This window comes from Marmota marmota, unplaced genomic scaffold (assembly GCF_001458135.2).
Source record: "Marmota marmota marmota unplaced genomic scaffold, marMar, whole genome shotgun sequence".
Taxonomy (NCBI): Eukaryota; Metazoa; Chordata; class Mammalia; order Rodentia; family Sciuridae; genus Marmota; species Marmota marmota.
This window is the reverse complement of record NW_026000068.1, coordinates 7,616,228-7,628,345: the sequence shown is the minus strand read 5'-3', so window position 1 is coordinate 7,628,345 and position 12,118 is coordinate 7,616,228.

Below are 12,118 nucleotides of genomic sequence, written 5' to 3'. Positions count from 1 at the left end.
CTGTGGTGCGGCCAGCACTGCCCACTTGGCTTCCATTTGGGTGGCTGTGTCTTACCACGCACAGACCCACTCAGGCGAAGCTCTGCTTCTGGAGAAACGTGATGCAGTAGGTAGAAGGCAGCTTCCCTTGTACCTATGACTTGATCATTTTGGAAAACTTGATCAAGTCATTAGGTCTGATTCCCAGGTTTAGGAAAAGCAAGCGATGGAACATGGAGCTCAATGGCACCGGGAGGGAGTGGTTGGTGAGACCTTCATGGAACCCCAGCCGGTTGCTCTTCCTTCAGGTCAGTTCTGTGAAGAGAGCGCTGTTCTTGGTTGAGAAAGGCCTAAGAACCATGGTGACCAAGCCAGGTGGAGAGGACACGGTCGAGCCCACTGGACAGCCATGAGCCTGGACTGAATCTTTCCCTGTTCACTAGTGACTGTCAGCTTCCCGGCTGTGGCGTCTGGGGGAGCCTGACAGAAAGAGGGAAGAGAGTGAGGATGCGGGGTTTCCTCCCCACTCTGGTCTGTGCTGGGAGGTGGCTGTCCCTCTGCATGGTAAGTCCTGCAGGTGGGCGCTCCTCTGCCTGCTTCAGTCTCCCAGGCTCAGGTGACCCTGTCTCCTCTGGCCTCTCCAGGGTAACTGTGAGGGGTAACAGCTCCGCAGGCAGCTTGTCTCTGGGTGTCTGTAGATCCTCTTTAGACTTCTTAGTCTTGCCCACCCTCCGTGAGTGGCACTTTGAACCACTCTTGTGACTGTTATTTTCTCTTAAACCTATATGGAAACAACTTCCATTTGGATTTTTAATCTAGCACACATTTTCAACTGGGGTGAAATTGTTCTCAAGGAGGAAAGTCTTCACTTGTTGGTAGTTTGTGGGGTGGTGAGGAGAACTCGGCTTGCTCTAGGTGTAAGACGGCTGTACATACTGACTTTAAACAGATGCCCATCATACATCTATAGGGGATTCAAATTCAAAGAGGTATTCAGTGTTTCTGCAGCAGGTTCAAACTTCATGGGAGGCTGCTATTAGGGGAAAATATCTAAAATGTTTTAAAAGATTCCTAAGGGGACCACAACGAAAGAAAAAAACAAACAATTCACCACCAATTGCTTCCCTTCGGGATATGTGGTAGCATTTTACACTCCCACCAACAGGGGGAGACGTGTGTCCTTTCAATTACTGAGTCCTCATCCGGACAGATGGAGAATCTCTCATCATTCCAGTCTTGTCTTTTTGCTCTTTCAGAAATGTTTTGAAGTTATTGTACATAAATCCTGCACAGTTCTTTCTCTGTGTTTCAAACCCAGTCCTTTTGCGGGTGGAAGGAAGCCTTCCATTCTGTGAGGTCTGCTGTGCCCACTCCCACCCACAGTGTCTACTTTCTGTGGGACCCCTAGTGTCTACCCCTGGTCACTTTGTCTTAGCCATGTGTCTTATTTCAAGATTGTGGCTTTTTTTTTTTTTTTTTACTGCAACATAAAACATTCATTTTTTAAATTTTGTTTTTTGACACATAACATTTGAACATATTTATTGTAGCACAATTTTTAACAGCAAAAGAATGGGAAAATTACTTCAATTCCATCTCTGGAGGACTGGTTGAATGCTATAGAGTTCCATTAGAATACTATGTAATTCTGAATCTATTACATTGATATAAATTTCCAGATAAATTTTTATGTAAAAAAGTGAGTTGATGGACACATGCATCACATAAATCACATGTATTTTACAGATATAAACATGACAACTCATGTAAAATGTTATGCAGGCAAACAAATCTTCTGAGGACAGATAATTACAAGTGCTAATGCAGGGATAAAGGAAGTCTTTTCTAAAGAAGGACGTGACATCAGGAAGTCAAAATGCCGTATTGACAATTGAGGGGGTCCCCAGATGAAAATGAGGGGAAAGCAGAGAAGAACAGTGGACTCACATAAGCAGAGTTCCCAGGGTAGGTTGGTGCTCCAGAGGAAAGTCAAGTGTGATTGTAGGTGCTGGTGCAGCCTTGTAGGGGCTGACCATGGTAGAGACAGCTGGAAAGCTCTGTCCCTCCTTGGTGAGGACCTTCAAGTCCCAGGTTTTAGGTGGCCTGTTTTCTATACTTTCTTATTACAGGTAGCGGTCCTGTATTTTATACACGAGAAACTGATTCATGAGGCAATTCTAATGACTTTCTCTCCACCATAAAGCTAGAAATTAATGGGGGAAGAACTAGAAAAATGGTGTTGTTTCAAATATCTTTTTATTAAAGTTCAGTAAGGATGCATGATACGGTTATCTAAATACAAAATAATACGCTATCAAACGGTTTCCCTCTCCATGCCAACCTCTGTGGATCTCAGCTTCCCTGCCCTAAAGGCAACAATATCATCAATTTCTGGATCCTTCCAGAGCTGTTCCACGTGCGGCAGTACATCCCATCTCTTTGCAGTTCTACTCAGCCACCTCCTGTTCATGATCACATCTTCTTCCAGCGTCTCTGCTTGTGCCTGCCTTGTGGATCCTCTCCCGGTGTCTCGAAATCGCCTCCCGCCTGCGCTCTCCTGAAGGTGCCCATCTGCGTAAGGCAGAGATGGATGAATGTCCTGCTGCTCCACCCTTCCTTCTGGTCTAGAAGGGTGATTTCACTGGTACTTATCACCAAGAGAAGAAACCACACTTCCAAGGCAGGGCTGGGAAGACAGAAGGCCAGGGGTGCTCCGAAGCCTTCTCCCTGCCCTGTGGTGGGTGAGTGGATCCCTTCCTGAGCTTGGGGTGGGGATGGGTGCTGCTCCAGGTGCAGGGGTGCTGCTGTGCTCTCCCCATCCTTCCTGTGTTGTTTTCTTTCTTTTTAAAAATTACTTAATTAATTTTAATTAGGTATATATGGCAGCAGAATGCATTTTGATTCATTGCACACAATTGCAGCACAGCTTTTCATTTCTCTGGTTGTACACCATGTCGTGTTGCACCATAAGTGCAGTCATATACGTACCTAGGGTAATGATGTCCATCTCATTCCACTATCTTTCCTGCCCCCATGCACCCTCCCTACCTCTCCCTCTCCTTTCCCCAAAGTTCCTCCATTTTTCCCATGCCTGCCCCCCCCTCCCCCATCATGGATCAGCATCTTATCAGAGAGAACATTTGGCCTTGGGTTTTTTTAGATTGATTTACTTGCTTAGCATGATATTCTCCAACTCCATCCATTTACCTGCAAACGCCATGGTTTTGTTCTCTTTTAATGCTGAGTAATATTCCATGGTGTCTACATGCCACAGTTTCCTTTCATCCATTCATCTACTGAGGGGCATCTGGGTTGGTTCCACAGTTTAGCTGTTGTGAATTGAGCTGCTGTGAACTTTGATAAGTCATGAGTTCCTGCAGACATGATCCGTGCCTGCACACCCAGCAGAGTGCTGTCTCCATGCCGTCCATTGGGAAGCACCAAGATTCCTCAGGCTTTTCTTTCCCCTGACTTTCTGGCACGCCTCTTCCTGGGATCTATGTTTCTGCGTAGATATGAGCCAGTACTGAGGGGACAGCACAGGAATGTCGGTCTGAAAGGGAACCCCTCACCTCCAGTCCTGGAAGGTAGGTGGCTGAGACCGTGAGCAGAGAGCGAATTAGTTCAGTGCCTTGGGACTGAGGTTGGGGGGACAGAAATGCCTTCTTACTTTGCTTCTTTTGTTTATATTTTCTAGAGGAAATTTGTTTTACAGGGTTTGAGTTTGCAGAGACCTGGAGCCTGGGTGGCTTTGTCATATGGAACTCTTGGTGCTACCTGTACTTGTTTTTCCTGGGACTGAGGCACTGGCTTCTTCTCGGTGCTGGATTTCAGGGCTGTGTTTGTGCTTCTTTGATACTTAAGTGAGAAGGAGGAAGAGGCCCTGTATCGCCATTTCAAGCTAAAAGTAGCTGTTTAATTTTGTTAAACAACCCCTTTGGTGATTCGACATTATTTTATTAAACGGATGTCCCACAGTTGACTTAGTGGTTTCCTATTGTTGGCCATTTAATGTGTTTTCGTGTTTTTACTCTTCTTATGAATAATTTGACAGTGAACACTTTCATGCATATAATTTTTTAATGGGCTATAAATAAAACTTGTGACATATCCTGGTTACAGAAGGGATTTCTTCTTGCAATTTATGTTTCTCCTTGCATAGAAATTCTGCCCCTGTGTGGTTGGTCTAGAGCAGAGGCTGACACTTCCATCTTCCTTTCTGGGGACCTCCTTGCCTAAGACCTGACAGTGGGATGTGAGTGGAACACGTGTAAATCCCAGGAAGTTTCTTGAAAGGGGAGAGGGTCTATTTGCGTTATTATTTCCCTTCCCCAGTCTTATGCCCAGGATGAGAGTGTGATGGCTGGGGCCCAATTCCACCTCATGCTATGGCAGCAAATGCATTTCTATTCATTTTGCTTAAGCAATGCCTTCTTGGGATCTTTGTAATTGGGTGCATGCAATCCTTTCATATTCTGTGTGAGGTAACATGGAAGTACTAGATTTTAATGAGTGAGCAGTAGATGGCAAGAAATTGAAATACAGATCCTGGTAAGTAAGGTAGAAATGCACTGCATATAAGCTTGCCTACCCTCGAGTGTTTCCCTCTGTGATTAGCTTAGATTACAGGATCTCACACTCACAGTGTCTATCAGCACATCCACTGCTTCCCCCCATCCCCTGCCAGTGACTTTCCCCCACACACTATAAACTTAACCCACACAAAATGGATCTGAAGAAACACACGCTGGGACCAGATCATTGTGTCTTTGCAGCACAGATAACTCAACACATACATGGCCTTTTGCTTTAAGAATGGCAAACCCAGCATCTCCCCGGGCTTGGAGTCCTTTGAGAAGCCTTTAAGGTTCCATTTACCACCCCAGACCTCTCCGCCGTCCTCATCCAGGGAAGGACTGTGGCTCTCTTTCTGTTGAGTCGACTGTGTCCGCCCACGGCTCTCAGGAGGAGGCAGGGACACAGGGCGAGGGATGCAGATGCATTTCAGTTCACCTGCGGATGTTTTTTTCCCAGTGGAAACTCTTCCTCTTGCAATCACACATGGCTTTGAAGTCATTAAAACATTCTGTTCCTTGGGTCCCACTGGGAGGGCGAGCTCTGCGGATTGAGAGCTCTTGAGTGCTTATTTCTTTGTGTTTAAAATTGTGGGGTCTGAGCCAGGAGGACTGTGTGGCAGGTGATTTTCAAAAAGTGACTGCAGTAATTCCCCTCCTGTGTCCCATCTTGCGAGTCCACTCCCTCCAATGAAGAGGTGGGGCTTATTTCTCTGCTCCTTGGGTCCATGCTGGACTTGGACTCCAGGTGACTGTGAAAATGTGGATGAAGTAGCCAATGTGCAGGCTCATGTACCCTGTCTGCTCCGCTTGCTGCCTGGCTATGAGCAAGCCTGGGCTCACCTGCTGGATGAAGAGGCAGATTGGCCAGGTCATTGGTGACCCCAGACAGCCAACCTGACCACTGCAGCTGAGCTGGAAGAGTCTTAGCCAAGAGGGTTAGCCTGCAGAATCCTGAGTCGCATACCTGGTGGCTGTCTTGAGCCACTAAATTTGGTGATGGTTAATGATGCAGCCAAAAGTAGATGACACAGGCATCAATATGGGCTTCCAAGAGTGGGGGAAATCTTGGGGTGACTACACTGCAGGATGGTCCTGCAATTCTGCAACGTTGAGCCCGTGACACATTTCCTGTCATGAGTGTCCCTTCACTGGGACACTCCTCATGATATGGTCAGAGATGTGTGCATGGACAGTAATGTCCAGTTAAACAAAACTCAGCTTCGGAGAGAAGGCGTTGAGGACAGGGTGGCCTCTGCTAGCTGTCCCATCTTCTACTTTCTGGCTGGGTGGAAGGGCAGTGATTTCAGGGGAACAGGTTCAGAGTTCAGGCCTGGATCTGATGCCCTTTTGCAGTATCTTGTGGGTTTGTTTTGTTTTGAGGTATAATTCACACATGATAAAAATTCCATCTTTTACTATAAAGCTTGGTGATTTTTAGCATATGGACAGGATTGTGTAATCATCACCTCTGTCCAATTCTGAACATTCCCATCACCCCCAGAAGAGAAACCCATTTGTTAATAACTTCAGTAAAATATCAGTCAATTTGGAAAAAATCAAACTTCTTTTTCTCAGTTTGAGGAGTATCAAAGCTTTTCCTAGTTCAGTGCCTATTGTGTAGACAAAAATATGCACGCACTTGGGTCTCGTAGAGAATTTTCATTTAAAAGGCAAACGTTTTTCAAGAAAGCAGAAAAGTGTTTCTTTTTCTCAATGATAAATGCAGAAATGAAAGCAATGCAAAATAATTTGAAATAGGGATATACAAAATACAAGTAAAGTCCGCTATTACTCCATATCCCATGATATCATAATGGCTGTTTTGAGTTTGCAGTGTCATTGTTATAATTAGGGCTTTACACTTGAACATGGTGTCTGGGCTCATTCTAACAGACTCATTCATGATCCCTCCCTTCCCTTCCGTCCTGTCCCCACTTCCATTCTCCCTCCTCTACGTGACTTCCTTTTGTTTCACTATGGATTTGTATTTGATTGGTTCTTTGTTATCTTGTCCCTCCCTCCCCCTTTCCTTTATTTTATTCTAGCTTCTGCAAATTGAACCTTTGAGTTTCTGAGTTGGGCTTCTTTCCCTCAGTATGATATTCTCCATTTCCATCCATTTACTGGCAGATGCCATAATTTCATTCTTGTTTATGGCTGAGTAGAACTCCATTGTATGTATATACCATGGTTTCTTTTTTTTTTTCTTAATTTTTTACTGTTGGCTGTTCAAAACATTACATAGTTCTTGATATATCATATTTCACACTTTGATTCAAGTGGGTTATGAGCTCCCATTTTTACCCCATATACAGATTGCAGAATCACATCAGTTACACATCCATTGATTTACATATTGCCATACTAGTGTCTGTTGTGTTCTGCTGCCTTTCCTATCCTCTACTATCCCCCCTCCCCTCCCCTCCCCTCCCCTCTTCTCTCTCTGCCCCCTCTACTGACATTCATTTGTCCCCCTTGTATTATTTTTCCCTTTCCCCTCACTTCCTCTTGTATGTACTTTTGTATAACTCTGAGGGTCTCCTTCCATTTCCATGCAATTTCCCTTCTCTCTCCCTTTCCCTCCCACCTCTCATCCCTGTTTAATGTTAATCTTCTTCTCATGCTCTTCGACCCTACTCTGTTCTTAGTTACTCTCCTTATATCAAAGAAGACATTTGGCATTTGTTTTTTAGGGATTGGCTAGCTTCACTTAGCATAATCTGCTCTAATGCCATCCATTTCCCTGCAAATTCTATGATTTTGTCATTTTTTAATGCAGAGTAATACTCCATTGTGTATAAATGCCACATTTTTTTTATCCATTCGTCTATTGAAGGGCATCTAGGTTGGTTCCACAGTCTTGCTATTGTGAATTGTGCTGCTATGAACATCGATGTAGCAGTGTCCCTGTAGCATGCTCTTTTTAGGTCTTTAGGGAATAGACCGAGAAGGGGAATAGCTGGGTCAAATGGTGGCTCCATTCCCAGCTTTCCAAGAAATCTCCATACTGCTTTCCAAATTGGCTGCACCAATTTGCAGTCCCACCAGCAATGTACAAGTGTATCCTTTTCCCCACATCCTCGCCAGCACTTGTTGTTGTTTGACTTCATAATGGCTGCCAATCTAACTGGAGTGAGATGGAATCTTAGGGTGGTTTTGATTTGCATTTCTCTGACTGCTAGAGATGGTGAGCATTTTTTCATGTACTTGTTGATTGATTGTATGTCCTCCTCTGAGAAGTGTTTGTTCAGGTCCTTGGCCCATTTGTTGATTGGGTTTCTTAATCCTTCTGTCTGTTGATGGGCGTCTGGGTTGATTCTATAATTTAGCTATTGTGAATTGTGCTGCTATGAACATTGATGTGGCCGTGTCTCTGGCTGAGTTTAGATCTTTGGGGAAAATACCAAACTGTGGGATAGCTGGATCATCTGGTGGTTCCAGACCTAGTTTTTTGAGGAATCTCCATATTGCTTTCTGGAGTGGATGTATCTCCAGAAAGCAATAGTGGTCGTGAAGTTTCTGGTCTAATTCTGCAGTCTCACCAACAATGCACAAGTGTACTACCTTTTGCCCTACAACTTCACCGGCGTTTATTGTTTGTAATCTTGATCATTACTAATCTGACTGGAGTGAGATGAAATCTTAGGGTAGTTCGATTTGCATTTCCCTGATTGCTGATACGTTGAACATTTTTCATATATTTATTGGCCTTTGTTTTTCTTCTTTTGAGTAGTTTCTGTTTCATTCTTTTGCCCATTTATTGATTGGGTTGTTTGATTTTTGGGTATAAGGTTTTTGAGTTCTTTGTATATTCTAGATATTCATTCCCTATTGGGGGAAGAACTGGCCAAGATTTTTCTCCCATTCTGTAGACTCTCTTTTTGAGTTCTTACTCATTTCCCTGGCTGTGCAGAAGCTTTTTAGTGTGATGGCATCCCACTTATTGATTCTTGGTTTTATTTCTTGTGCTTTGGGGGTCTTGTTAAGGAAGTCAGTGCTCACCCCTATATGATGGAGCATTGACCCTGTGTTTTTTGTACTAGCAGTCGTGAAGTTTCTGGTCTAATTCCTAAGTCTTTGATCCATTTCAATTTGAGTTTTGTGCAGAGGGAGAGATAAAGATCTGATTTCATTTTTCTACACATTTTTTTACACAGCTACCTAGTTTTCCCAGCACCATTTGAGGTACATTTTGGTACCTTTGTCAAATATTAGATGGCTATGGGTTTGTGGACTTGACTCTGTGTCTTTTATTCTTTCATTGGTCTTCTTGTCTATTTTTATGCCAATCTCATGCTGTTTTTGTTTCTATAGCTATGAGGTATAATTTCAGATCAAGTATTATGATGCCTCCTGCTTTCTTCTTTTTTGCTCAATACTACTGTGGCTATTCTAGATTTCTCATTCTTCCAAATGAATTTAAGTAATTTTTTTCCCTAATTCTGGGAAGGATGCCATTAGTCTGTTGATGGGGATTGTACTGAACCTGTCCATTGCTGTTGGTGGTATGGCCAACTTCTGAGGCTTCTTCAATTTCCTTCTTCAGGGTCCTATAGTTTTCATTGTAGAGCTCTTTTACCTTCTTGGTTATATTAAATTACCAAGTATTTAATTTTTTGAGGTCATTATGAATGGGGCGATTTTCCTGATGTCTTCCTTAGTTGGGAGTCTTTTACTAGGGGAAGAGAGTGTTTTTACTGATATTAAGGCAAACTCCCAGTTTAAAGAAGACATGTTCTGTTTGCTTTTGACAGGTAGACCTGAAGTTATTTTTTGTGAAATTCTGCTTACTTTAGCATCCCTCATAATTTCAGTGAAGACTTTGGCTCACATAGATGCAGTGAAGTGCTGTATTTATCTAGTGAAAATATTAGTCAGTTTGGAAAAAAGTCAAATATATTGAAATTTTACTAACTAAGAATATTAACCATATGGCAGACAGTTTGGATGCTGGAGAGAATAAGATAAAAGTGGCCGATAATCACTTTCACTCTATATTAACTACTGTTACTATCTTGGTGTATTTAAGAATTTTTTTTGCGCTATCTTAATTTAAACTTCAAGAATTGTGACAAGATTGGTAGAAAGTTACGATTAAAATCTATCAATTACCAACTCTATTCTTATTAGAATAATGAACTGCTTTGATGTGTCACGGTTCTTGTGCATACTGGTGGGTACCATTATCAAGGACATTTCAAAATAGGCCAAGAGACCTTGATGGTTTGTCTCTAGTAACGCTGCTTTTTATCACCTAATAATGAAGTCTTCCTCCATGAGAAACATTATTTCTGACTATTTCTGATAAGCATCTGCCATGAATTGTCGTAGGGCTCTATCCTGAGGCAGGTTTACAGAAAAAAGATGGATTTTTCAATTTATGTTTATCTGTGATTCAAGACTGTTTTTATTAAAGGGATTTTTATATTGTGCTTTAATCCCATTCTATTCCTGGTCGTTGTTTCATGCTTACTTCAGTTATTAAATCCTTATTTTAACAAGAGATTGTTTCAGGTCTTCACCATCTTTGTTTGAAAGACAATGAGCTGAAAACATCAATTGTAATTGATTATCATGCATTGTCATATTTCATGGCAGATTAATATTGTATACTATCTTTTCAAAAATAATGTGTTACAGTAAGAACAGCACATTAATATTTGATCATGTGGAAAAGGGGATAACAGAACAGAGCCGTGTGAGTGTGTGATTGTTGGTAAATTACAGATCATGGGCTATCCACTGCTTAATGGAGAATCATGATTTTACTTTATGATTTTTATGATAAAGACATATCATTCTTGAGAGAGGAAATTGCAGTTTGATGGCTTTATCTCTGTTGATGCATAAGAGTTAACCCCACAATCAGTTCAAAGAAGGGTTCCTCTCTGTGTCCAGGTCTTTGATGCGGTGGGGCACATATATTTTAAAAGGGTAATACTGCCGGTTCATGTGGTTAGTAAATTTCCAGGAGCATTGATGACCTCAGAGGGTGACATTTCCCACTTCAAAGCAGGTGGAATTACTGAAGCCCGAGTTATAAATATACTTTTGCTTCGGTTTGAATGCCCTGAAGGGTAGAGATTTTGAAAGAAATATAATACATGTTCATTGTGTGCAGTTTCCTCATTTGCAAATGTAACCTGATGATAAGCTAAAAAGGCATGTGAGATGTTAGGAATTTTTATCTATAGTTTCCTTGTTCCACTTGGGTCCTTTTAAACAATTAAGACATTTTTTTTCAGTGACCGGAATTCAACAAACAATATGGACTCTCCAGTGGTGATTTGACACGGGCCCTCTGCCGTCCCTCTGAGCAGGCCTGTGTAGATCCAAGGCTTTCTTGCCCCCTCCTTTTTATGTTTTATACTGGCATTTTGGCTTCCCACCATTAAGTGGAAACACACACACATTTAACAGCATGTGCCTGAGGAGAAGAGGGAGGAGTCGCCATCCCAAGCCCCAGACCTCAGACCTGCAGGGTCTTGGCTTTGGCGCTGGCCAGCATCTGATCCCCATTTCTGGTGTTTCCTCCCCGTTCTGGGAAGTCTCCGGCTTACACTGCATTTGATTTTCTGCTGGATGTCCCAATCTGGTCTCCATCGTCAAGTGTCACAGAAACTGATTTACTGCTTTGATCAGTTATGACCTCCCTTTCCACCACTCCTTCTTTAAGGGAAGTCTATTTGGAAGGCTTTTAGGGAGCTTAATTACATTTCCTTTTATCCATCTGAAAATAAATTAAATAGCATTTCATTTACATGGCCCATGTGTTCGCCATTCTGCCTCGGCTCCGCCAACACGCCGCTGAGTTCGAGAAAGGAGAAACAGTGCATTAAGTTGTATATTTCATGCAGAAATTTCAAAATGTCCTGACAGATTGCAGAAATAAATGCTCAACAATAACAGTGTTTACACTCGGTAATGAGATAATTTATTACTAAATTAGTGGAACTTTGCTTTCCCTGTTTTGCAAATGAGGAAGCAAAGTCAGAGAAAGGATATCTCCCCCCAAGGTCGTCCACTCTTCCACTGACAGAGCCAGCAAAGAAATATGGCTTTTCCATATTTTGTCTTCTTTTTAGTTCACGGAGGGACCAAAATGTTGCAAGTAAAAAACGGGTCGCGAGAAGGCAAGTTATGTCATTGTTGAATGGTTCGGATGTTTCCATGTTGCCCTTTATACTAGAGGAGAAAAGAATGTAGGACTGACTGATTAGTTTACATTTGCAGAGGAATGCTTCACTGATTTTTAATTTTGATCTGGAATGTAGAATGCTCCCCTATTTGCACTTGCATGGGATATCTGCATGAGAAAAAGGCTCAGAAACAGTGGAATCAGTCGCAGAGAAAACTCTGAAGCCACCTGTGTTTGATGTCCAGGGTTTTCACTCCAGATACTCCAACTTAGACAAGGGAAGACTCATACCAGGGACTTTCCTTAGAGATAGAATTTAGGAACATTTGGTGTTCTTTCCCCTGGGTCTTTTTCCTTTGACTTCTATTGATTAAGAGAAGTCAGGCATATGAGTATCAATGAACAGGGATCTTTATTTTAATGT